This window comes from Oryctolagus cuniculus, chromosome 4, assembly GCF_051225735.1.
Source record: "Oryctolagus cuniculus isolate XC-2025 breed Fujian yellow rabbit chromosome 4, ASM5122573v1, whole genome shotgun sequence".
In the NCBI taxonomy this organism is placed as follows: domain Eukaryota; kingdom Metazoa; phylum Chordata; class Mammalia; order Lagomorpha; family Leporidae; genus Oryctolagus; species Oryctolagus cuniculus.
The window spans coordinates 168,643,269-168,664,915 of NC_142870.1; the positions used below are offsets into that span (position 1 = coordinate 168,643,269).

Here is a 21,647-nt window from a genome sequence, read left to right on the forward strand (position 1 = left end):
AGCGCGCCGGCCGCGGCGGCCATTGGAGGGTGAACCAACGGCAAAAGGAGGACCTTTCTCTCTGTCTCTCTCTCTCACTGTCCACTCTGCCTGTCAAAAAAATTAAAAAAAAAAAAAAAAAAAAAAAAAAAAGTCCAGCGGAGAACCCTTCAGAAGACCACTCCCCTCCCCCACCATTAAGAGAGCCACACTCCACTCCCCCTTGTCTCAGCACCGCCCAATGCTCCAGGCCCTGCCTGCACCCCAGACCGTCCCACTGGCTCCCACCCGCATGCCTGACTTCCTTCTGCTCCCCACCAGCCCACACCTCTCACCCCGGCCTCCCTTCCTGTCCCCTTGTACTTGAGAGGCAGAGAGACGGAGAGAGCGACAGAGCAGGATCTGCCGTCGGTTGGCTCACTCCCCACAATGGCCTGGAGCCCAGAACTCAGCCCGAGTCTCCCACGTGGGTGGCAGGGACCCGAGGACTGGAGCCATCACATGCTCCCTTCTAGCATTAGCAGGAAACTGGAATTGGAGGCAGAGCAGCGTCTTAACAGCTGTTCGCCCTGCAACTTTTGACGGAAACACCCTGTGGTTTTGTATTTCAAAGCTGATTCCAAAACAGGACTTCTCCACTCTCAGTCGAAACGTCCTCCAACTCACACAGTCACTGTTTCTCCCTCATTAAGCTCAGCGCTCCTGAGTCTGCCATTCTGAATGGCGGCAGATCCCACCAAGCCCCCTGCCTCGTTGGCTCCCTGCCCTCACTCCGTAATCCCCTTCCGGCACTGTCTTCCTCCCAGCGCCACTGAGAACCACTGCCCCTCTGCCAGTGCCGCCCCAACATCCACTGCCCGTAACCCTCCACAAACGCCTTCCTCTTCAGCTCTCTCGCACCTTCTCCCGGGACACCGTCTCGCCCACCTGCTCTGGGGCCACAGTCTGCCACCTGCTCTAACTCCTCCTCCCATCCTCCCCGGCGCGCCCCTCCACCCTAATGCAAAAGCCCACTGGCCAACAGCCTCAAGCCCTCCGCACTCACACCCCCACCTAACGGAGTCCCAAGCCCTGAACTTTCTGCTTGTCACCCTCGCCGCTCCTCTATCACACGCCCAATGCCACAGAGAAAGCCACAGCCCCACAGCACGGATGTCCTACCGCATTCACGCCCCCTGTGTGCTGCCCGGCAGCCCTGGGCGTGCTCGGCTCCCCTCCCATTTCCTACCTGCCCCACTGTACTCATGTCCAGCACCCACCACTCCATTCCCAGAAGGCAGCCTCACCTTGCACTTTGCAGAGAATGGAGCAAGAACACTAACACCCTGCCCACCCCCACTCACTTTCACCCATCTCCATCAACACCTTCCTCCCCGCGCCAACACACACCCCTGCCTGCAACTCCCTCCACACCTGACCTCACAGCCCCAGGACCCCCTGAGCACAGCCTGGCTCTGGTGCTCACACTGGCTGCTCTCCCAGCTCCCTCGGAAGCCCAGCACCTGCTCCAGCCATCTCTCCCCTTCGTGGCCCTGCTGCTTGAGACATTTCCGCCACGCTAAAGCTGGGTTCCCTCCCTCCAGTGGAAGCCATCCGCACCCACTCAGCATCGGACTCCCGGAGCACACCTGAGACCTGGCTTGACCGCCCCTCCGCCAACACTTCCTGCACCCACTCCCTCCTCTCTCAGCCTCTTCCCAACCTTCCCTTTCTGCCTCTAACAACACTGGTTTTCAAAATGTGGTCTTGAACCTAAACCATCTCAGAGGACAGTTTCTCTACCTTGGCGCTACTGGACATTTCGAGCTGGGCCATTCTGTGTTGCCGGGGGCTGATGCGTGGCTTCTAAGATATTTAACAGCATCCTGACCACCACGTGACAGTCAGGACCATCAAAATCGTCTCAGGGCGTGGCCTGCCTGTTAAGACACTGATTGTGACATTTCCACCCACGTGGGAGCACCTGTGTTCTATCCCCAGCTCCAGCTTCCCTCTAATGCAGACCCTGGGAGGCAGCAGCAATGGCTCAAGTAATTGGGTTGCTCTCAACCACATAGCAGACATGGAGTTCCCGGCTCCCAAGCTCAGGCTCATTTAGAAACTGAACCAGCAGACGGGAAATCTGTCTGTTGCATCCTCTGCCGTTCATATATTTTTTTTTAATGTGTATTGGCTGTGAGACCGGTGTTGTGGCTCAGCAAGTTAAGCTGCCAACCAGAACACCAGCATCCCTTCTAAGAGCCCCGGTTCAAGTCCCGGCTGCTCCACTTCCCGTCCAGCTCCCTGCTAATGCGCCGGGGAAGGCGGCAGAAGATGGCCCGAGTGCTTGGGTCCTGCCATGCAAATAAGAGATCAGGATGGAATTCCAGGCTCTTCCCTTCCGCCTGGCTCAGACCTGGCTGTTCCAGCCAGTTGAGAAGTGAACAGTGGATGCAAGATTTCTGTCTCTGCCTTGCAAATAAATAAATAAAACTTAAAAAAAAAGTCTATGGTTGCAACCCTCTAAGTCAGTGGTTCTCAGCTGGGAGTGATCCCTTCCCAGTCTCACAGTGAGGGACCATCAGCAAAGTGTAGAGACTTAAGTGCTTAGGGTTCAGGTCCTGGCTCTGCCTCCAACTTCAGCTTCCTGCTAACGCGCACAATGGGAGGCAATAGGTGATGGTCCCAATACTTGGGTTCCTGCCACCCATGTGGGAGACCTGGATTAAATTCTCAAAGCCTAGATTTGGCCTGGCCCAGCCCTCATCATTGTGGGCATTTGGCAAGCAAACCAACAGATGACAAGACTCTCCTCTCCTCTCCTCTCCTCTCTCTCTCTACCTTTCAAATTAATTAATTAGATGAAATAAAAACCACCCGAGTGGATCTCCTAAAAGTTTTTCATTAAACATTTTTATGTCTTATTTGTTCTGTCTATGTATACAAGTAGAAACGTACAAGATAGTTCTTTCTGTGACTCAGGCAGGGTGAAAATACTTTACAACCCAGTGCCTTATGTGTTGGTACAACTACTCAGGAAAACAGAGCATCACCGAGCTGACAAGTCCCCACAGGGCCCCTGCCACGCTCCGAGAGGAAACCGCCACTTAATCAGTGTCTTCCCATTTCTACCATGTTTGAATGTGAGTCCTTCAATAACACAGAATACTATTTTGCTCAGTTAACAATGTTTTAAAAGAGTACTGTTACAGTCTTCTGTGATTGGTTTTCTTTAAAAAAAAAAAAAAAGAAAGATTTATTGATTTATTTGAAAGTCAGAGTTGCAGAGAGAGATCTTCCATCTGCTGGTTCACTCCCCAGATGGCCACAACAGCCAGGGCTGGGCCAAGCTGAAGCCAGGAGCCAGGAGCTTCCTCCAGGTTCCCCACATGAGTGCAGGGGCCGAGGACTTGGGCCGTCTTCCGCTGGTTTCCCAGGCACCTTAGCAGGGAGCTGATTTGGAAGTGGAGCAGCCAGGACTCAAACCAGCACCCATATGGGATGCTGGTATTGCAAGAGGCAGCTTAACCTGCTACTACACAGTGCCAGCCCCACTTTTCTCTCTTTTTTTTTTTTAAGATCTATTTATTTACTTATTTAACAGACAGTGCAACAGAAAGAGGAGAGAGAGAGCAAGATCTTTTTTTTTCCCCCCGACAGGCAGAGTGGACAGTGAGAGAGAGACAGAGAGAAAGGTATTCCTTTGCCGTTGGTTCACCCTGGGTTCTAGTCCCGGTCGGGGCACCGGATTCTGTCCCGGTTGCTCCTCTTCCAGGCCAGCTCTCTGCTGTGGCCCAGAAGTGCAGTGGAGGATGGCCCAAGTCCTTGGGCCCTGCACCCCATGGGAGACCAGGAGAAGCACCTGGCTCCTGCCATTGGATCAGCCCAGTGCGCCGGCCACAGCGCGCCGGCCACAGCGGCCATTGGAGGGTGAACCAACGGAAAAAGGAAGACCTTTCTCTCTCTCTCTCTCTCTCACTGTCCACTCTGCCTGTCAAAAAAAAAAAAAAAATTCTACCCTCACAGCATGGATCTTCTGTGTGCTAGCAAGCCTATGTGTGAACTGCGCAGGAGCTGAGTGAGAGAGAGGCTGAAGCCGAGAGATGCCTCTTTGGTTCCTAAAGACACCTCTGTTGCCTAAAAAGAAAGACAAAGATCCCAAAGGAATCCTGTCCTCTGCCCATCCACGGCGCCTTTCATGAAATGGGACCCAGATTAATTCGGCATCACTAGGTGACCTCTCTGGAACCCTTCCAGCCACACGCACCACGCTCCCACAGGTGCTCTGGCTGCCCTGTGCTCCTTCCACCATTTTTTTTTAATATTTATTTATTTATTTATTTGAAAGGCAGAGTTACAGAGAGGGAGAGAGCAAGGTCTTCCATCCGTTGGCTTGCTCCACAAATGGCTGCAATGGCTGGAGCTGTGAGGATCCTAAGCCAGGAACTTCTTCCAGGTCTCCCACGGGGGTCCAGGGGCCCAACGACGGGCCATCTTCTTACTGCTTTCCCAGGCCATAGCAGAGAGCTGGATCAGAAGTGGAGCAGCCAGGACTTGAACCATCGCCCGTATAGGATGCTGGCACTGCAGGTGGCAGCTTTACTGGCTATGCCACAGCACTGGCCCCCCTCGATGTTCAACTCTCTGCTCTGTTAGAACCTCTTGGGTTACATCTGATTTCCAACCTCTAGACTGTTTTTCTGCAACAGAACAAGTGGAACCTGGATGAAGCCTCAAAGTACTTCAAATGATAATTGTTTTGTCATTGTAATAGCTGAACAAATAAATCTAGATTTTCTAGAAAGAAAGAAAAGAAAAAGGAAGCTTGGGAGGGAGGGGAGAGAAAGAGAGAGAGAGAAAGAGAAAGAGAGAAAAATGGGAAAGGAAAGGAAGGGAAGGGAGGGGAGGGGAGGGGAAGGGAGGGGGAGGAAGGGGAGGAGGGAGGAGAAATAACTGGGACTCTGAAATGAGAATCTGGCGTAGCAAGCAGCAGGTGAACCACGTAAGCCACAGCGCTGGCCCCCTACTCTTCTTCTTACCATTGTCTGTGAGATTCATCCTGCATTTTAGTGCACTGTTTTTCATTGCTGTATATTATTTCACCGAACAACTACAGCACAGTTTCTTCTTCCTGCATTTTTCTGGGGCTGGACACTCGGGCGGTCCCCACATTTGTGTGCATATAAACAGTACATGCGCATCTTCGTGTAACGCAGCTGTGAGACGGACTTACTGAGCTGTATGCTGGGGAGTAGAACACTGCCCTCCTTGAGAGTGTGTTTTTTGTTATGCTCACATCACATAGGCTGTCTCCCTCCTCAGATGTGCCACTGCACGGCCAGGGGCTGTGAGAGCCAGCACTGCTTCCTGTCCTTGCCCTCCCCTGCTGACCTGACACTGGGCTTTGCCCAGGCAGCAGGAGAGTCTGTCACTGTGGCTTCCACTGCATTCTCCTGGCGAGGCTGGTGCATCCGCACGAGTTTAACAGCTATTCTGTTTCCTCATCTCTGGGAAGCCTCAATTTACCATCTGCCCATTTTCTAAGAGACTGTTTACCTTTGTCCTATTGATGTTTAGCTCCAAGACGAGCACACTCAGAATCCAATGTTGCCTCCACTCTGCTGTGTCTCAACTCTCCCCTCCTCGGCCACCCCTCCTCTCCCATGGCCTCTGCCCCCTCCTCTTCCGTGGCCTCTGCCCCCTCCTCTCCCGTGGCCTCTGCCCCTCCTCTCCCGTGGCCTCTGCCCCCTTCTCAGGGGTAACTGCAATTCACCAGCAGCCCCTGTGGTTCTCTTCCCTCTGGCTTCCCTCTCGTCCATTACCTGCTCCTGTCAAGTCCATTTCCTGAGTAAAAGGATCTTTTTTTCCACTCCTACCAACCCCCAGGATTAAATTCCCTCGTTCTGAACACCGTCATCTCTCACTGGGATTGTGCACCAGGCTCGCTGCCCCCTGTCCTCACATGCAATATATTCTTTAAAAAACAGACATGGTAACCCCCACTGTGAAATATGCACCCAGGAGAACTGAAAATACATGTCCACACACACACAAAAGACATGCACAAAAATGTGCGTAGCAATGTTAACCAGCAAAGCCACAACACAGAAACAACTCAAGCACTCATCACCAGCAGATTGGCTCAACAAGCATGGTGGAGTCATACGATGGAATATTACTTAGCAATAAAAAGGGACTGTTCTATTGATCAACAGGACAATGTGGATGGGTCTCAAGTCATCACACTGATTAAAAAAAAATTTTTTTTAAAGCCAGGTGCGACTGAACGCCTACTGTGCTGCATGTAGCTTGAGGTGGTGCTAACACAAATGTATACAATTGTCAAAACCCATTTCCTTGCTTAAACCGCTTCTGAGAGTCCCATGCCCCAGGCAGAGGCCCTGGGACCGACGTGCCTTCTTCCCTCAAGCCTACATTGCTCTCATGCACAAGTTCACGGACATTGTCCTCCCCCCCCCGGCCCCCCTGCCTGGACAGCCCCAGCCCCTCTGCTGCAGCCAACTCTTACCTCCCCTCAAGCCGCAGGGCACACATCCCTTCCTCCAGAAATCTCAATCCCTCCAAGCTGGCTCACGATACCCCCCCCCCGCCGCCCCGGGGGTCCTGCCACTCCCCAAGCCCCGGACCTGTCCACTTGCCACACCAGAACGCCCCGGGGCCAGGCTCTGTGAGTTATTTGGCTGCTGGCTGTGCCAGGGGTTGAGCATGGTCAATTAGTGCTTATTCAACAGATCAATGAAATACTCAAGCAAAAGTGCAGTGACAATTTGCGTTACTAATATGTAAGGGAGTAACTTCAAAAAATAAAAAGGTAAATGTTTTACACTTAGTACTTCAGTCACCACACACACAGCAGCGTCCATGGTTTCGGTACAAACAGAAAGAAAAGTGAGACAACCCGACTCTGCTAAGGCTTCCTCCCAACGCTGAGTTAACAGCAGGTGTATGGCCTCGAGGTTAAGGGGCCCACTACGACGCCCGTGTCCCATAGCAGAGTTCCTGGGTTGCATACCTGGCTCCCGCTGCCTGCTAAGGCAAGGAGGCAGTGGCGATGGCTCACGACTGGGTTCCTGCCAGGTCATGGACCGAGTGCCCGGCTCCCGGCTCCAGCTGTGGGCAGCTGGGGAGCGAGCCAGTGGATGGGAATCCAACCTCTCTTGTGCTCATGCTCGCTCGCTCGCGCTCTCTCTCTCTCTCTTCCTCTCCCCCCTCCACTTTCTCCCTCTGCTTCTCAAATGAGTCATTTCTTTTGTTAAAAGCTGAGATGGGAGGAAACCGGAAGTCATCTTGGGTGACTAACTCTGTCCCAGAGCAGGCATCCTGAGCACTGGGCAGCCTCTCTGATGGGTAGCAAAGTGGCCACTTTCTCAGTTGACCCAAGGAGAGCTAAGAGCGCAGCAGATTGCAGCATCGGCAGCCAGCAGCTGACCGGAATCTGGAAACACACCAAGAGTTCAAGAGCTTCGCGGTCAGACACCTGAAACTCTCTCCCCCGCCCCGCCACCCCGTCTGGCTGCCTGCCTGTCTGCCTGCCTTCTGCAGAGACCCCTGCAGACCCCAATTGCTTGCCTTCCATAATCAGTTTTGGATGAACTGCTGAAAAGCGACTTGAGAGAGGCAGGCTTTCCTTTGCAAGGGAAAGGAAATGGACCAGTGCGAAGTGGCAAGTGCAACGAATCCCTGACGTAGGAGGAAGCAGAGAATGTACCATCTTCCTGCAGCACCTCTTGCTGCCACATGAACCCTCAAAGCCAGAAGGCTCTGGCTGGCTTCCCCCAGGCGCTGACTGATGTGCTGGACTGCTTCCAGATGTCCCAGAACTATGACCGGCTGCCGGTTCCCCTCAAGACTTCTCTTCCTTCCTGTTCCTCTCAGGCAAGAAATCCCAGCACACTTCCCCTTACACATTTCTAGTCATTTAATAGACAGAGACAGAAAAAGAGCATCCGCCCACAGGTCCACTGGCCATGTGCCCACAATGCACAGGGCTGGGCCACGGAAAGCCAGGAGCCAGGTACTCAATCCGGGTCTCCCACGTGGGTGGCAGGAACCCAACTTTTTGAGCCTTCTCCCTGCCTCCCCCAAGGGCTGCACCAGCAGGAACTGGGATCTCTCTTCCTCTCCTTCTCTCTCTGTGTAACTCTGACTTTCAAATAAATACATAAATCTTTCAAAAAAATCTATTTATTTGAAAGGCAGAGCGATCCACTGGTTCACTCCCCAAATGGCCAAAATGGCCAGGCAAGACTGGCCCAGGCTGAATCCAGGAGCCTCTTCTGGATCTCCCAGGTGGGTGCAGGGACCCAAACACTTGAGCCACCCTCCTGCTTTCCCAGGAGCACTAGCAGGGAGCTGGATCTGAAGTGGAGCAGCCGGGACTCGAACCAGCGCCCATATGAGATGGCGGCATCGCAGGCGGCAGGTTGATCCACTGCCCCACTAACAACGGCCTCTTCATTATGTTTCCAATTTGCTCTGAACCTTCACTACTATCTCTTTCCAAACATTCTTGGGGGCTCAGATCAGAAACTCTGTGACGAGGAGGGAACAGCTAACTCCTGGCTCCCGTCTTGCCCAGCCCTTGCTGTCCTGTAATCTGCTTTCTGTGTAACTCCATGTACATGGAACCATGCAATCACCCTTCAGTGGCTGGCTTATCTGACCTACCAGCACCACGCTACCAAGACCCATCTGTGTTGCTGCAGGCAGCGGAACTTCATCCCTGGTCATGGCTACATCAATTCCACTGCATTTTCACTCCACGTTTTGTTGATCCACTTATCTGTTGATGGACATGTGAGTGGTTTCCATCTTCTGCTTCTTGGGAACAACATTACAATGAACTCCAGCACCCCAGTACTGCGTGAGTCCCTGTTTGCAATTATTTTGGTACGTCTAGGACTGGGACTGGGTCACATAACACATAGCTGTTTTATCAAGGACATTCAATTAGCTGAAAAGGGAAAATCTAAACAAAACTGGGGGCTAGCATTGTGGCACAGCGGGTTAAGCAGCCCCCTGCAAAGCCAGCATCCTATAGGGGCACCAGGTAGAGTCCCCGGCTGCTCTACCTCGGATCCAGCTCCTTGCTGATGTGCCTGGGAACGAGGCAGAGGACAGCCCAAGTGCTTGGGCCCCTGCCACCCAAATGAGAGACGGAGATGAAGCTCCTGGCTTCAGCCAGCCCGGCCCAGCCCTGGCCGTTACAGCCAACTGGGGAGTGAACCAGTAAGTGGAGGTTTTCTCTTTGTGTCTCTCTCTGTAACTGACTTTCAAATAAAAATTTAAAAATTAAAAATATGCATTCATTATGGAAAAATGAAAAAAAAATATACCACTGAAAGAAAACTGTTAATGTTTTGGAACATTCTCTTAAAAACCTTACTGTCTAGTTATACAGACACATCTGGGTATTTTAATTTTAATTTATTTTAATTTAAACCAGCTTTTTTTCACTTATCACTCTGTCAAGAGCATTCACTCCACTCCACTGTCACTAAACATTCTTCAGAACCCTTAGTATCTGAATCATGCAAGGATTTCACTCGACAAACAGGACAGCCTTATTCGCCATCCTCCTATTAAGCTGTTGTTTATTTTCCACAGTCGTACATTAAACAGTAACGAACATCTTCATGCATTATTTCTCGTGCACTGCTCTGATTACCACCTTAGAATATCTTACTGCAAATAGAACCGCTGCCTCAAACAACGGGAACGTTCTTTTTAATTTTTTATTTACTTATTTACTCAAAAAGCCGAGAAACAGACGAGACAGACAGAGTGTCCACCTGCTGACTCACTCCCCAAATGAGCGCAACAGCCCGGGATGGGCCAACCAAAGCCGGAAGCTGGGACAGCACTGTGGGTCTCCCCCGGGGGGTGGCAGGAACCCACCTACTTGAGCCATCGCCATTGCCCCCAGGTGTGCATTAGCAGGGAGCCGGAACCGAGAGCCGAGTGAGGATTCACTCAGGAACCCCAGCACGGGACGCAGGGGCCTCGGCCTGGTGCCTTAACTGCTGGGTCACGCACGGACCCCAACACGAACATCCTACAGGCTGCTGATGAAGACACATTTGTCAGAGAAGCCACGCCTGTCTGCCTTCCTAACAGCAATGGCAAGCAGCTTTTTGAAGTTAAAAAAAATTATAATTAGAAAGTAATATGGGGCCAGCACCGTGGCTCACTTTCTAATCCTCCGCCTTCGGCGCCAGCATCCCATATGGGCGCCGGTTCTAGTCCCAGCTGCTCCTCTTCTAGTCCAGCTCTCTGCTGTGGCCCGGGAAGGCAGTGGAGGATGGCCCAAGTGCTTGGGCTCCTGCACCCACATGGGAGACCAGGAGGAAGCACCTGGCTCCTGGCTTCGGATCGGTGTAGCTCTGGCCGTAGCGGCCATTTGGGGGGTGAACCAGTGGAAGGAAGACCTTTCTCTCTCTCTCTGTCACTGTCTGTAACTCTACTTGTCAAATAAATAAATAAAAATCTTTTAAAAAAGAAAAGAAAGTAATATAAAAGAACTGTTTCCAAAATGGTAAGCCATGAAGTCACAATTTTCTTTTTTAAAGATTTATTTTTATTTGACAGGCAGAGAGAGAGAGAGAGAGAGGGAGAATCTTCCATCTGCTGGTTCACTCCCCAGATGACCACAACAGCCAAGCATGGGCCAGGCAGAAGCCAGGAGATAGGAGCTTCTTCTTGGGCGCAGGGGCCCAAGGACTTGGGCCATCTTCTACTGCTTTCCCAGGCCATAGCAGAGAGCTGGATTGGAAGTGGAGCAGCCCGGATTGGAACTGCCGCCCATAGGGGATGCCGGCCAAGTAGGTAAACTCCCAATGACGGTGGGCATCAACCTTGTACTGCAAGCGAGGAAGAATCAGGTCTTTGGAAGGATGCCAGAGAAATCCTTGCATCACCAGCCAAATGCAAACAGAAAGAAGCGTTCAAGTCAATGCACTCGTTAATTCTTATTTACTCTCTGATGACACAGATCAAGCATCAGACAGCACCAGGAGGAAGGCAGGAGAGTTCCAGGTTGATTTCTGCCTCAGTGGTCTTTCCTAATACACCACACTGATTCATTCACGAAGGAACGCACCGCGTACCCATCAACTGGCAAACAAGAGAGAAAGTTCCGATGGCAAACAGCTAACTTTACAGAAGCCTGGAACCGAACACACATCACTCTCTTTCTCAAGAAAATGTACAGCACGGGAAACAGAAAAGGATACATAGTCCCTACCTCACACCGTGGACAGGAAAATCCAGACAGATTGAGGACTTCAATGAGAAAGGTAAACTCTTGGCACGTTCAGCAGAAAATGCTTGAGGGTATCTTTCTAGCTAACCGCCAAAGAACATCTGGGAATTCTACGACATGCACCCAAAAAACTTGCTAACTCTGGGTCTGCGGACTGCCTTGGTTGGGATCAGGTCAGCTGGGAGCTGCTCTCGGTGAAAAATTTGAGCTGTCTATTCTGCCGTGGGTTAAAGCAGATGTCTAAGAACCAGCAAGAACCTTTAAACCAGGTCTCATGGAGAAACCCTCCTTCCGCTCCCTTGTGTTAGCTTCCCGGGTATCTGAGAAGGGCCTCTCGGGAGGTCCGGCTCCTCCTGTTTGGGAATGGAGCAGCCGACAGCAGAATTCCTGTTGAAAAAGGTAAGAATCTCTGTCTTTCCAAAGTATCGCACAGTAAGAGGACAAAGAGGAGCCGAGCAAACCATTTCCCATCACGCTCTCGGCTTCAGCCCCATCTTCTTAGACAACTCCACGCCATGAGCGCCCAGTGGAGGAAGCAGCAAACCCACAGGCAGGTGCAGAAGGAGGGCGTGGCAGAGTCAAGGCAGAGGCTGGTGTGTGTGCCCAAGACAGGCAGGGAGCAGAAGGAAGCAGACACGGAGCCCGCGACGCAGGTCCAAGTTGTCGGACTGCCTGCTACTATCTACAATTCTACAACTTGTCTCGAAGCATCTGGAACTTCCATCACTGTCCCATGGCCAAAACCACCTTGCTGACACCAAAGCAGTCCCTGATGACCCTGTGCCCTGGGGCTGGGACACTCTGGACCAGCTCTGTTCTCAGTTGTGGCCAAATGTAACGCCTGTACAATACATCCTCTCTTCTGCTGTGTTAGCCCAAGAATCAGAAAAATATATATAGGGGCTGGCACTGTGGCATAGCAGGTAAAGCTGCCACTTGCAGTGCCAGCATCCCATATGGGCACTGGTTCGAGTCCCGTCTGCTCCATTTTCAATCCAGCTCTCTGCTATGGCCTGGGAAAGCAGTAGAAGATGGCCCAAGTCCTCGGGCCCCTGCACCTGCATAGGAGACCCAGAGGAAGCTCCTAGTTTTGGATCAGTACAGCTCTCGCCATTGAGGCCACTTGGTTCCAGCAGATGGAAGGCCTCTCTGTGTCTCTGCCTCTCCATAACTCCACCTTTCAAATACACAAATAAATAATTATATAATCTTTTCACAAAAGAGGGAGCAAGAATGACCTTTAAGCATCTGAGCTATTCTCTTTCTGTTAATCAGGGATACACAAATTAAGACACCAATGAGACATCATTTATGCCTACTGCCTTAGCAAAATTCAGAGAACAGCAAGAACTGGAAAAGCTATGGAACGAGAGGCGTGTTTACACTCTGCTCTGCGGAGAGACATCATGTTGGTGCAACCAACACGGAAACAATTTAGCCTCATCTTGGAAAACTGAGCTGCCAGATATCCGAAAGCCCAACAATGCCACTGCTACACACACATCACAGGGACGTCCCTGCCGTGTGCCCTGGGAGACACGGGCGTGTGCACACAGCAGTCTGGCTCTCTGAGCGTGCAGCACTGAACATCCCAAGGATAAACAACTAGAGTCACACAAAGGAGTGTTACGCAGCACCGAAACCAGTAACAAGAATCAATTCTGGTATCATCGTGGGCCAAACGACAGTTGCAGGAGACCAAATACAAGATTTTTCCCCCCATACATAAAAATGAAAAGCCAAACTTAGCAAAGTATGGAGATAATAACTGTTATTTACTCAAAATATCTATAAAAAATGTACATTATCTACTAAAAAGCAAAGGAATAATGTATTCAAAACTCAAGAGTCAGTGATGACCCGAAAGGGACGAGGGTGACATTGGGAGGAATACACGGGGAGATGAGCTACTAGTGGGTAAACCATCTCTCCCGTCTTGCACGGGGGGCTCACCCCTTTTCATTGTTTGTGCTGAGAATTGGTATACCGTGCAACACAGGTGTAACTGCTCACGTTCTGTTGTGTCAACCAAACAATACAACTTTAAAAGATGAGAAAAAAAGATAATTACGTCACATATTTGTCCTGTGGCAGTGATAAAATTACAAAAACGAAAGCAGGCACGTGGACACACGATAAATTAATGATACGGAGCCTCTGCCATTATCCTATTTTGCCGAGAAGGCAAATAAGACCTGGAAAAGGAGGGCCTGGGCTTTCAGTTAACTGTGAAGCCCACGCTCGGGTCAGCAAGAGTGCTACAGTTTGGGGAACAGTGGGGTGGACCCCCAAAGGCTCACATCCCCCAAAGTCTTTTCTGCATGCTCAGTGAATCCAATGCAGGCTTGGTCTAACCACGACTCGGCATGGGGCCAGTGGGAGGTCCCTGGGTCGTCCGGCGCTTGCCCTGGGGAGGCAGATCTCCAAGAGGTCAGCCGGGGTCCGGCCTCGCTTCTCTCTGCTTCCTGCTCTGCCGAGAGCTTGTCCCTGTGCCCTTCCCTGGCCTCCCCGTGGGGCCGCCCGGTCCAGCACTGTGAACCTCCACACTCGAGGCTGAAGTCGGCCTTCTTCCTTGCTAAGTGGCTTCTCGGGAATTTTGAAGTAAGCGAAAGCTGACCCTTGGGACGCGATCCTGTTAAGGATTTCGTGAGACAAGAAACCAAAACAGAGACCTGGGAACACTCCACACGACCAGGAGCCCCTGCGCCAGGAGCCCTTTAGTAACCACTGCTCACAGAACCCCTCTGCCAGTGGGAAATGAACATTATTTACTCAGGATTTCTTAGCTCTAAGTCCTAAGTTTCTTTACATCCTAACATACGGTTATATGAAGCAAAAATACCAAAATCCACCCAAAGTCGATGAAACGGGGTTCACAGAAAATCTACGCAGAAGCGCCCTGTTTATTTCACAGAAGCCAACAAGGATTCTTGGTGCAAAGAGGAAGGCGATGCCTTACGCACTGGGCGGGCGCAGAAGTGGGTCATCTTCCAGGAGGCGACACTCCACCTCCAGGCTCTCTTCTCCAAGCATCTCCCACCCTGCCCCGGAGCCCTCGCTCCCTCTCTCACAGCTCCAGGTCTTACCTACAGGGAATTTCCTTCCAGAAGTGCTCCCCACCCTCCTCCTGGCCTGGGCGCCCGCATCAGGCTCCACAGGGGCACTGGCCAGGCTGCAGCCAAGCCTCCCCGCGCCCCTACACCCACTCCAGGTCTCCTTCCCACCCACCAGCTCCCTGGGGCAGGGACCCTTCTACCACACCCCCCACTTTACCTCCAGACACAGGCTGGCAGACAAACAACCGAAGAAGGGGATGACCACCCTACCCCAGCGAAATCTACTCCGACAAAGGGAGCACAGAGTATCAGGAAGAATCAGACTGGACCCTCCTTGACAGGTGCACATTGGCATCAGGTCGCTCCCCGAGAGTGTTACAAAAACCTGCCTGCTCCCAGTCCGAGTCTGCCTGCACCGCTCTAAATAACACCAGGACCGGGTCGTTCATAAAGAACAGACACGCATTTCCTGCACTTCCGGACGCTGGGAAGCCCAACGTCACTATGAGGGCCCTCCTAAAGCCATCGCGACTCAGCAAGAGGGCAAGGGGCCAAGCTCAGGGTCTCAGGCCCTTTCACACTCGGCATTAACCCATATGTAATGCCAGGCACCAGGCGCATTGTGGATTCAGTGTCCAACACGTGTCTTGTGGGCTTCCGTTTCCAGCAGGGCATATGGTAATTAGGGCTGGCAGGAAAAAATGTGCATGAAAATGGGTCCCCAGGGTTCTGAGTCAGTGACTGCACACTGCGGCTGCCAGGGGAGGGGCGCACATCCTAAAGTTCCACTGGTCTAGGGTGGGTCATGTTCATGGTGCTTTTATGCAATCTTCCCACATTTTTTTTTTTTTTTGAAAGACAGTTACAGAGAGAGGTAGAGACAGAGACAGAGAAAGACAGAGAGAGAGGTCTTGCATCCACTGGTTCACTCCCCAAATGCTGCAACAGCCAGAGCTGTGCTGACCCAGAGCCAGGAGCCAGGACCTTCTTCCAGGTCTCCCACGTGGGTGCAGGGGTCCAAGGACTTGGGCCACCTTCTACTGCTTTCCCAGGCCACAGCAGAGAGCTGGATCTGAAGAAGAGCAGCTGGGACTAGAACTGGCACCCATATGGGATGCCTTCAGGCCAAGGCATTAACCCACTTCACCATAGCCAGCGGCTCACCCAGATACTTTTTTTTTTTTTTTTTTTTTTTTTTGCCAGGCAGAGTTAGTGAGAGAGAGAGAGCGACAGAGACAGAGAGTTACAGACAGTGAGAGAGACAGAGAGAAAGGTCTTCGTTCCGTTGGTTCACTCCCCTAATGGCCGCTATGGCCAGTGGGGACTGATCTGAAGCCAGGAGCCAGGTACTTCCCAAGCACTTGGGCCATCCTCCGCTGTCCTCCCAGGCCACAGCAGAGAGCTAGACTGGAAGAGGAGCAACTGGGACCAGTACCTGGTGCCCCAACTGAGAACCCAGGGTGCTGGCGCCGCAGATGGAGGATTAGCCAAGTGAGCCACAACGCCGGCCTCCCCCAGATACTTCTAATAGGCAGGTAAATTCCAGAACACCTTCACAGGACAGAAACAAAGGGAGGAAACAGACGTAGGGAACCCCAGTGAACATGCAACACGTGGATGCCACGACCAACATGACTTGATGACCCACCCCACGGAGCAGCATTGCCTCCTCGTTACCAAGCAACGTGCATTCCTTATTCAACCTCCCTCCTTCCTCCTCCCAGACACATCCATCATCCTCAAAAGATCGACCTAAACTTCCAACCAAGGCAGGGAACAGTTCATGCTGAAGACCTCTGCCTGCGACAGAGAGTGACAGCGTCAGAGAGAAACAGGAGGAGGAGGCAAGGACTGGGGCCGAGACGAGAGAATGACCCCTTTCCCCAACGGGGAGCCCAGCAGCTCTAGCATCGTGGTTAATTCCTTCCCAGAAGAGCTAAGCAGGAAATTCGTCTCCAGCTCCAGCCGCAGCAGCCGACTTGCCCTATAATTGCCAGCACGTGCAAATCATAACATCTCCAGCAACAAAAATCATTACGTCAAGGCTGGATTCGGCCTTCATTTAACCCTGCAACGATTCGCGGCTGAAGGCGCACTGGCCATCAGAAAGATGGCCACCCAAATTTCCAAGAAGTCACAGGCCGGCCAGAGCTGTGGCGCACCAGGTTAAATGACCACCTGCAAGGCCAGCATCCCATATGGACACGGGTTTGAGTGCCGGCTGCTCCACTTCCAATCTGGCCCCCTCTAATGGCCTGGGAAAACAGCAGAAGATGGACCAAGTGCTTGGGCCCCTGCACCCATGTGAGAGACATGGAAGAAGCTCTTGGCTTCAGCCTGGCCCAGCCCCGGCCAGTGGGAGCATCTGGGGAATGAACCAGCAGACGAAAGATATCTCTCTCTCTCTCTCTCTCTCTCTCTGTCTCTCTTTCAAAGAGCTAAGTATTTTAAAAATAAATAAACAAACATAAAATGTTAGTTAGAGACTCTAGATGGTGGATAAGTGTGTTTTCACTACGATTCCTTTTTGCTGGGCAACCGCTCTGCAGCGGAAGTGGATGCGAGAGGGAGATCCCCTGCCATGCGGTAAGTGACGTTACCGTGACAACCTCCCTGCGAGGCAAACACATCCCACTGTATAGATGATCAGACTGAAGCCCAAGGTGATACAGTCATTAACCTGGAGGTCACACAGCCTGGAATCTGACACTGGTTCTGCCAGCCTCAAAACTCCTTTGCTGTATCTTAAGAGAACCAGGACCCAGCGCTTCTTTCCTCTTAGGCCAGGTCAAGACCATGCCAGGGGCTCAGGAATGACACGGCAGCCACTCCTACCACAGTGCCACCCCACCACATAGCACGGTCGCTTGTGTTAAACCCACTGTTGCGTCATCCTCCCAATAGCTCCTATGGGGTCTCTTTCACTCACCCTCTGCTCTCTTCTCTTTTCCCAGCAAGAAGAGTCTACCGAGCAGGGATTGAGGCTTCATCTCCACACACACAACCTTAGAAACTAACAAGGCACCGTGGCTAATTCAGCACCACACAACAGGGGTGCGGCCCACCTTCGTGATCCAGAGACGAGAAAGCTAACAGCCACACTGCACTGACTCCCTTGCAGCTAGGTTCCTCCAAGCAGACAGACTTCTGCAGCATCTGAAAAGCAGAGGGGAAGAAGAGGAAGCAGGAGCCCTAAACTGGGAGATCAGAACGTTGCGTAAGATCAGGTGTAACTGGGTTTTGGCTTCTCGAAGCAGCTGTGGCGGTTTTTCTCAAGTGCTACCAGCAGGGAGGCAATGGTGGGTCAGAACCATGCTAGACTTGAGAATAGTTTTATTGCTCCTGAACAGGCGGCACTGAGCTCGGTTCCCCTGGACACAGTGCAAATGCCTGTAATGCACACCCTGCTGCTGAGACTGTTACAGGATTCCACCGTCAGCAATGAGGATCCTACCCAGCCCCACTTCCAAAAGGCTTCCCAAGTTCTGAGCCAACACAATGCCTGCCAGACAGGAAACCGCCCTCGTGCAGGACATGGGCTTCCTGTGCCCGTGTCATAAGGAAGACAGGGCGAGACAAGGGGAGCAGAGGGAACATACTGCACTCCATCAGGTTTGGCCAATACGTGCAGGGTCTCCCAGGAAAGCAAGTCTAAAACAGCCTTTCAAATGCCCCAGGGAGGGGGAGGGGTTGGTGTTGTAGCCCAGTGGGTTAAGCAGACAATTGCCACACCCACATCCCACATCCCGGCTGCTCCACTTCCAATCCAGCTCTCTGCTAATGCGCCTGGGAAAGCAGCAGAAGATGGCCCAAGTGCTTGGGCCCCTGTATCCACGTGGGAGACCCAGGTGGAGTTTCAGGCTCTTGGCTTCAGCTTGGCCCAGCCCCGCCTGTTGCAGGCATTGGGGAGTGAACCAGTGGATGGAAGATCAACCAATCTCTCTCTCTCTCTCTCTCTCTCTCTCTCTCTGTAACTCTACTTTTCAAATAAATAAAATAAACCTTTTCTTCCTCTTCATCAGTTGTGTTTTCCTAGAGAAGAGGGAAGAAGTGCAAACATCAGCTATAGTGTGGCCTGTGCAGCCATTGCTAAAGGAGGACACAGTGACTCTCAAGCCACCAGAAGACCCTGCTGACCACAGCGAGGCCCCGGCTAAGGCATGACCTTGCCACTGACCATCACTGGACTCAGAACAACCTGATTTACTTTAGGTGTGGCCTGACTTCTAACAACATGTAGTCCTCCGGGCACAGCATTTCTGCAGACAAGTAAACATTCTAACTCTTATTGGAAAAGCCCAAACTACACAAAATGACATTGCACCTCAAAAATTCACGCTTAAAACAGCTTCCCTGCTGGGGCCGGTGCTGTGGCATAGCAGGTTAAGCCACCGCCTGCAGTAACAGCATCCTACATGGGTGATGGTTCGAGTCCCAGCTGCTCCACTTCCGATCCAGCTCCCTGCTACTGGCCTGGGAAAAGCAGTGAAAGATGGTCCAAGTGCTTGGGCCCCTGCACCCTGGTAGAGGACACAGAGGAAGCTCCTGGCTCCTGGCTTCAGTTCGACCCAGCTCTGGCTGTTTTGGCCACTTGGAGAGTGAACCAGCAGATGGAAGATATTTCTTTCTCTCTCTGTAACTCTTTCAAATAAAAAATAAATAAAAATAAATCTTTAAAATTATATATAACATAGATCCACATATAGATATATAAATAGATATCTTCCCTGCTGGATCTAGTCTGTATCTTTTTTTAAGATTTATTTATTTATTTATTTACTTACTTACTTACTTATTTGAAAGGCAGAGTTACAGACAGGCCGAGGCAGAGAGAGAGAGATCTTCTACCCACTGATTCACTTTACAAATGGCAGGAGCTGTGCCAACATGGAGCCAGGAGCCAGGAGCTTCTTCCGGGTCTCCCGTGCAGGTGCAGGGCCCCAAGGACTTGGGCCATCTTCTACTGCTTTCCCAGGCCACAGCAGAGAGCCGAATCAGAAGTGGAGCAGCCGGGACTCCAACCGGTGCCCACATGGGATGCCGGCACTGCAGGCAGCGGCTTTACCTGCTACGCCTTAGCGCCGGCCCCTCGTCTGTATCTTCTAGGCCTCCCCAGAGCCCGATGTGCCTGCTACCTGCTGCCAGGTGCGTGGCAGTGTTATGCTTTTTAATAACGCCAACTCATGAGCAAAGTACATATGCCAGGGAGCAGGACTCCAAAGGAACCACAAATGAACACAGAGCTGCATCAGGAGCGCGGGTTTGGGGGCCAGCTCTGTGACGCACCAGGTTAAAGCCCCAGCCTGCAGTGCTGGCCTCCTACATGGGCACCAGTTCAAGTCCTGGCCGCTCCAGTTCCGATCCAGCTCCCTGCTAACGCGCCTGGGAAAGCAGCGTAAGATGGCCCCAGTGCTTGGGTCCCTGCACTCATGGGGAGACCCCGAAGAAGCTCCTGCCTCCTGGCTTAGAGTCAGCTCAGCTCCAGCTACTTGGCTATTTGGGGTGTGAATCAGCAGATGGAAGATCTCTCTGACTCTAACTCTGCCTTTCAAATAAATAAATAAATAGTTAATAGTTAAATATTAAATATTTAAAATATATTTAAATAAATATTTAAAATACTAAAACAGTTTTAGAGTTCATGTTTTCCTCCAGAGGAGCCTTTATTTTTGTTAGATTACTTTTAATTTTTTAAAAAATTGATTGAGGGGCCGGCACTGTGGCGCAGTGGGTTAACGCCCTGGCCTGAAGTGCCAACATCCCATATGAGCATGGGTTCTAGTCCTGGCTGCTCCTCTTCTGACCCAGCTATGGCCTGGGGTAGCAGAAGATGGCCTAAGTGCTTGGGCCCCTGCACCCACATGGGAGACCTGGAAGAAGCTCCTGGCTCCTGGCTTCAGATAGGCGCAGCTCCGGCTGTTGAGGCCATCTGGGGAGTGAACCAGCGGATGGAAGAACTCTCTCTCTCTGTCTGTCTCTACCTCTCTCTGTAACTCTGTCCTTCAAATAAATAAAATAAATCTTTAAAAAGAAAAGATTGATTGATTGATTGATTGATTGATTTGAAAGGCAGAGTTACAGATGGAGAATGGGAGTATCTACAGTCCACTGGTTCACTCCCCAAAAGGCCTCAACCCAGCTGCGGATGGGTCAGGCCAATGCCAAGAGCCTAGAACTCAATCCCAGTCTCCCACTCGGGTGCAGGGGCCCAAGGACTTGCGCCATCCTCCTCTGCGTTCCCAGGCACATCAGCAGGGAGCGGGATCAGCTCTGGAGCAGCCGGGACTTGAACAAGTGTCCATACGGGATGCCAGTGTCACAAGTGGCAGCCCCACCCTTACACCACAAGGCCAGCCCCGAGAGGCTTAGACTTTGAGTATCAGGTTCCTCTCTTCATCACCCACAAGAACCACTCAGGAATTTCAGCCCCGTTTTCCAAAAGAAGTGACTAAACTCGGGGTGGACAAACCACTTAGGCTCGTAAAGGTTTCACTGGCACACAGCCGTGCTTACGTGTTTACACACTGTCTCTGGCTGCTCCCATGCAGTAATGGCAAAGCTGAGACCATCTACTACACGGTCGGGTACAGAGTCTGCTGACCCTGTGCTAAACCCAACGGCAAGCCCTGTGACACAGCCTGCTCGCGAATGCGCCATCAGAGGGACCCTCCAGGGGTCAATGCCATCTGTAAAGAGTCGGCGTTCTCAAAGACACTTTCACGACTGTGGTCCCACGTGCCAGTCCTCTAGTGGAGGTGCGTGTGACAGAGCCATACATGCCACGCTCCCCAGCCAGCCGGCGTCCTGGCCATTAGAGGATGCTCTGTCCTAAGGCACTCCTGGGAGACACCAGCTCAGACGGCAAAGCCTCAGGTAGACGCCAGGTAGCCAGGTGCCCTCCTGGATTGGAAAGGCTGTCTCCTGCTTCTGCTTCCCTGTAAACAGGGTGCTTCCCAGGGACGGCGTGGAGGCTGCCCTGAAGGCTGGCTCTTGATTCATTGTCTAGAAAAGAAAAGAAGAGCAGGGGTTGGCACTGTGGCGCAGTGGGTTAATCCTCCACCTGTGGCACCAGCATCCCACATGGGCGCCGGTTCAAATCCCAGCTGCTCCTCTTCCAGTCCAGCTCTCTGCTGTGGCCCGGAAAGGCAGTGGAGGATGGCCCAGGTGCTTGGGCCCTGCACCCCATGGGAGACCAGGAGGAGGCACCTGGCTCCTGGCTTTGGATCGGCACAGCTTCAACCGTTGCAGCCATTTGGGGAGTGAACCAGTGGAAGAAGGACCATTCTCTTTGTCTCTCCCTCTCACTGTCTGTAACTCTACCTCTCAAATAGATAAATAAAATCTGGGGCAGG

At 51.9% G+C, this 21,647-nt stretch overlaps 1 protein-coding gene across 6 annotated transcripts in view; it reads right to left on the reverse strand.

The window, feature by feature from the left end:
- Window positions 1-21,647, reverse strand: part of OSBPL10 (oxysterol binding protein like 10) — a 296,379-nt gene that overhangs the window by 245,341 nt on the left and 29,391 nt on the right. Inside the window, exon 1 of one of the 6 annotated variants that reach the window (XM_089331217.1) lies at window positions 17,361-17,910. The exons of 4 other annotated variants lie outside the window; for them this stretch is intronic. The gene's annotated coding sequence lies outside the window, so the exon portion shown is untranslated. Of the gene's footprint in view, window positions 1-17,224; window positions 17,911-21,647 lie in introns of those variants that run through there. One more of the 6 variants, XM_089331216.1, reaches the window with a different exon arrangement.